This window comes from Zea mays, chromosome 1, assembly GCF_902167145.1.
Source record: "Zea mays cultivar B73 chromosome 1, Zm-B73-REFERENCE-NAM-5.0, whole genome shotgun sequence".
Lineage (NCBI taxonomy): Eukaryota > Viridiplantae > Streptophyta > Magnoliopsida > Poales > Poaceae > Zea > Zea mays.
Genome location: NC_050096.1, coordinates 277,344,608 through 277,350,080, shown reverse-complemented (window position 1 = coordinate 277,350,080; position 5,473 = coordinate 277,344,608).

Sequence of the window (5,473 nt, the reverse complement as noted above, 5' to 3'; positions counted from 1 at the left end):
ACCAGATCCACTAGACCGACGACCGATGGTAGCACATTTGTTTCAGTCCCTGTTAAGCGTTGAAAGAGAAATGGGCTTAATCATTTCCTATAATCATTTTTGGTGGTTGACGTTCATCACAAACACATGGACTAACTAGTTTGCCTAGATGTCATTTATCTCAGGTGCATAAGGTTCAACTCAAACCAAAAAAGAAATTCAGCTGGGGACTAAATTTGATTTGGAGCAAAGGACTTGAGAGTGTGCTGCAAATGGCACACCGGACAGTGTCCGGTGTACCAGGCCGAGCAACACTCAAACCAGCCACTCTCAGGTTTCTCTGGGGCGCGCTCCGCTATAATTCACCGGACTGTCCGGTGAGCCAACGGAGCAACGACTACCTGGCGCCAACGGTCGACTGCAAAGGTAAACAGTTGTGAACAGTGTACAGCAGGAGTCAGAGCGCAGAAGTCACAGCACACCGAACATGTCTGGTGTGACACCGGATTGTCCGGTGCAGCCATTTCAACGGTCAAGTCGCTCCAAACCCCAACGGCGTGTGCTGACGTGGCACGCACCGGACAGTGAACCGTGGTTGTCCGGTGCACCACCGGACTGTCCGGTGTGCCCATCGCCAACAGACTCAGCCAACGACTAGGAAGTGGTTGGAAGCTATAAATACCCCCCAACCACCTCCTTCAATGGCATCCAAGTTTTCTGAAGTCCATATTCATTGCAAGAGCAAATCCAAACACTCCAAGACACATTCAAAGCATTCAATTCACTTTAAGCTCCCAAAATCAACTCTAGTGCTTAGAAGCTTGCGAGAGGACTATTTCTGTTCTTTTGTTGCTCTTGTTGCTTGGATTGCTTTCTCCTTCCCATACTTATTTCTCTAAGTGCTTTGTAAAGCTAGCAAGAGACACCTTGCTCTTGTTGCTTGGATTGCTTTCTCCTTCCCATCCTTATTTCTCTAAGTGCTTTGTAAAGCTAGCAAGAGACACCTAAGTGTGTGGTGGTCCTTGTGGGGTCTTAGTGACTTAATTGATTAAGGAGAAGGCTCATCCGGTCTAAGTGACCGATTGAGAGAGGGAAAGGGTCGAAATAGACTCGACCTTTGTGGCCTCCTCAACGGGGACTAGTGAAAGGGAAATAGGCTTACACCTTTTCCTAAATTGATTTTGGTGGTTGAATTGCCCAACACAAATAATTGGACTAACTAGTTTGCTCTAGTCTATAAGTTTTACAGGTGCCAGAGGTTCACAACAAGACAATAAAAAGACCAAAGATGGGTTCAAATAAAGAGAGCTAAAGACATCCCAAAAGGCACCCTGGTCTGGCGCACCGGACAGTGTCCGGTGCACCAGGGAACTCGACGCTGAACTCCTCACCTTTGGGAAATTGGGAGGCCGCTCCGCTATAATTCACCGGACTGTCCGGTGTGCCAGCGGAGCAACGGCTACTTCGCACGCAACGGTCGACTGCAACGCATTTAATGCGCGCCTGCGCGCGCAGAGGACAGAGCACGCGCAGAAGGCGCACCGGACAACCCAGAGGCCCCACCAGTCAGAGCTCCAACGGTCAGAACCCAACGGCCGACTGACATGGCTGGCGCACCGGACTGTCCAGTGTGCCATGCGACAGACAGCCTCCCAACGGCCACTTTTGGTGGTTGGGGCTATAAATACCCCAACCACCCCACATTCAATTGCATCCAAGTTTTCCACCTTCAACACATTACAAGAGCTATAGCATTCAATTCTAGACACAACCAAAGAGATCAAATCCTCTTCTAAGTCTGGAATTACTCCAAATCAAATAGTGACTAGAGAGAGCGACATTTGTGTTCATTTGAGCTCTTGCGCTTGGATTGCTTCTTTTCTTTCTCATTCTTTCTTGTGATAAACTCAATTGTAACCGAGGCAAGAGACACCAATTGTGTGGTGGTTCTTGCGGGGACTTTGTGTCCCGTTTGATTGAGAAGAGAAGCTCACTCGGTCTAAGTGACCGTTTGAGAGAGGGAAAGGGTTGAAAGAGACCCGGTCTTTGTGACCACCTCAACGGGGAGTAGATTTGCAAGAACCGAACCTCGGTAAAACAAATCATCGTGTCTCACTCTTTATTTGCTTGCGATTTGTTTTTACCCTCTCTCTCGGACTCGTTCATATTTCGAAGGCTAACCCGACTTGTAGTTGTGCTTAAGTTTATAAATTTCAGATTCGCCCTATTCACCCCCCTCTCTAGGCGACTTTCAATTGGTATCAGAGCCCGGTGCTTCATTAGAGCTTAACCGCTCGAAGTGATGTCGGGAGATCACGCCAAGAATATGGTGATCGGCGGAGAGAAGTCCGCTACAAGCCACGGGAAGGCTCCATCAAGGGAGTCCGCCAACAAGAAGAAGGATGGATCCCCTTCACGCATTCGGTCGCACAAGAGTGGCGAAAAGAAGAAGAAAATGAAGAAAGTGGTCTACTACGAGATCGATTCTTCCTCGCCCTCTACATCCGGATCCGACGCCGCGTCCGTCACTTCTAAGCGCCAAGAGCGCAAGAAGTATAGTAAGATCCCCCTACGCTATCCTCGCATTCCTAAACATACGCCATTACTTTCCGTTCCATTAGGCAAACCACCGACATTTGACGATGAAGATTATTATAGGTGGAGTGATATGATGCGATATCACCTAACCTCACTCCACAAAAGTATATGGGATGTTGTTGAGTTTGGTGTACAGGTACCATCCGTAGGGGATGAAGATTATGATGAGGACGAGGTAGCCCAAATCATGCACTTCAACTCCCAAGCCACCACTATACTCCTCACCTCTCTAAGTCGAGAGGAGTATAAAAAGGTGCAAGGATTGAAGAGCGCCAAGGAGATTTGGGACGTGCAAAAAACCGCGCACGAAGGAGACGAGGTGACCAAGATCACCAAGCGGGAGACGATCGAGGGGGAGCTCGGTCGCTTCCGGCTTCACCAAGGGGAAGAGCCACAAGATATGTACAACCGGCTCAAGACCTTGGTGAACCAAGTGCGCAACCTCGGGAGTAAAAAATGGGATGACCATGAAATGGTCAAGGTTATTCTTAGATCACTCATCTTTCTTAACCCTACGCAAGTTCAATTAATACGTGGTGATCCTAGATATACACTAATGTCTCCCGAGGAAGTGATAGGAAAATTTGTGAGCTTTGAGTTGATGATCAAAGGCTCAAAGAAGATCATCGAGCAAGATGGCTCCTCCACGCCCGAAGCACAACCGGTCGCATTCAAGGCGACGGAGGAGACGAAGGAAGAGTCTACATCAAGTAGACTCCCCATCGACGCATCCAAGCTCGACAACGAGGAAATGACGCTCATCATCAAGAGCTTTCGCCAAATCCTCAAGCAAAGGAGGGGGAAGAACTACAAATCCCGCTCCAAGAAAGTGTGCTACAAGTGTGGTAAGCCCGGTCATTTTATTGCAAAATGTCCATTGTCAAGTGATAGTGACAGGAGCGACGACAAGAAGGGAAAGAGGAGAGAAAAGAAGAGGTACCACAAGAAGAGGGGCGGCGATGCCCATGTGTGCCGCGAATGGGACTCCGACGAGAGCTCCACCGACTCCTCCTCCGACGAGGACGCTGCCAACATTGCCGTCACCAAAGGGCTCCTCTTCCCCAACGTCGGCCACAAGTGCCTCATGGCAAAAGATGTCAAAAGGAAGAAGGTAAAATCAAAATCATCCACTAAATATGAAACCTCTAGTGATGAGGATAACTCTTGTAATGAGGAGGATAATTTGCGCACCCTTTTTGCCAACCTAAACATGCAACAAAAGGAAAAATTAAATGAATTAATTAGTGCTATTCATGAGAAGGATGAACTCTTGGACTCTCAAGAGGACTTCCTAACCAAAGAAAATAAGAAGCATGTTAAGATTAAAAATGCTTACGCTCTAGAAGTAGAGAAATGTGAAAAACTATCTAGTGAGCTAAGCACGTGCCATGATGTTGTTAACAACCTTATAAATGAGAATGCTAAATTAATTGCTAAGGTTGATTCAAATGTTTGTAATGATTTAATTCCTAATCTTAGAAATGATAATGTTAGTTTACTTGCTAAGATTGAAGAATTGAATGTCTCTCTTGCTAGCCTTAGAAATGAGAATGAAAAATTAATTGCTAAGGCTAAAGACTTAGATGTTTGCAATGTTACCATTTCTAACCTTAGAAGTGAAAATGACATATTACATGCTAAGGTTGTTGAATTAAAATCTTGCAAACCCTCTACATCTACCGCTGAACATGTTTCCATTTGTACTAGATGTAGAGACATTAATGTTGATGCTATTCATGATCACCTAGCTTTAATTAAGAAACAAAATGATCACATAGCTCAACTTAATGCCAAAATAAATGAGCATGACTTAGAAAATGAAAAATTTAAATTTGCTAGAAGTATGCTCTATAGTGGGAGACGCCCTGGCATCAAGGATGGCATTGGATTCCAAAAGGGAGACAATGTCAAACTTAATGCCCCTCCTGAAAGATTGCACTAGTAGAGATCTTATCATCGATGACGTTCGTATTGCGTCACGGCATGTGTATATATCGTCACAGATAAAGATTTGTGACGAATTTGTGACGAGTTCGATTTGGTCATAGGGGTCGCGTCACATTTGTTGTGTTGTGACGGACCACCCATTTTCGTCATCGATGTGTATACATTCTGTGACGAAATACGCGTTGTCATGGAAGTGAATTCATTCTATGACGATCAGTTGTGGTCATAGAGGAAGACACTTTTCCGTCATAATTCGTCGTCTGCCCGAGCAACCTGACGGCGTTGTTAACGTCATTTGGATTCTGTGCGGTACAGTATCATCATAGAGAGAGCCGTGGTTTGGTCATTATCAGCCGTTTGGAAGGTCCTGATGCGTATGACGTCAGCGCTGACGTGGCTAGTGACGTGGCAGCTGACGTCAGTGCTGACGTCAACGATGACGTGGCTAGTACAGTGGCATCTGACGTGGCATATGTTTTATTATATGCCACCAGTTTGGTCATAGATGTGCAGAGAATAATTTTATTGGAAATTGCAAAAGATACTAGAACAGAGGAATGAGCACACAATTCCATATTCCGTAGATGAATACAACTAGTATTCGAGTGCGCATACAAACTAAGTGGACAACACTAAACTCAGTTCACAGCATCACCACTTGACTTCACATTTCAGTTGAGTTTGCACAAACATAACAGCATATAATAAAAAGTTGACACCCACGAGCAACTAGAGTTTTTGGGTACCCTCATGTCAAACAACAGGCCAAAAACAGCAGCTCTGACTAGCAGCCCTCATGTCGAAGAAGAGTTACCATGCAAGGACAAGAGCTTCTTGATGAGCACATTGGTCTCCTCCATCTCCTTGCTGTTCTTCTCTGTTATCTTCTTGTACTCCTCCAACTCCCTTTGTGTCCTCGCCTGCTGTTCCTCAGCTTCTTCACATTTCT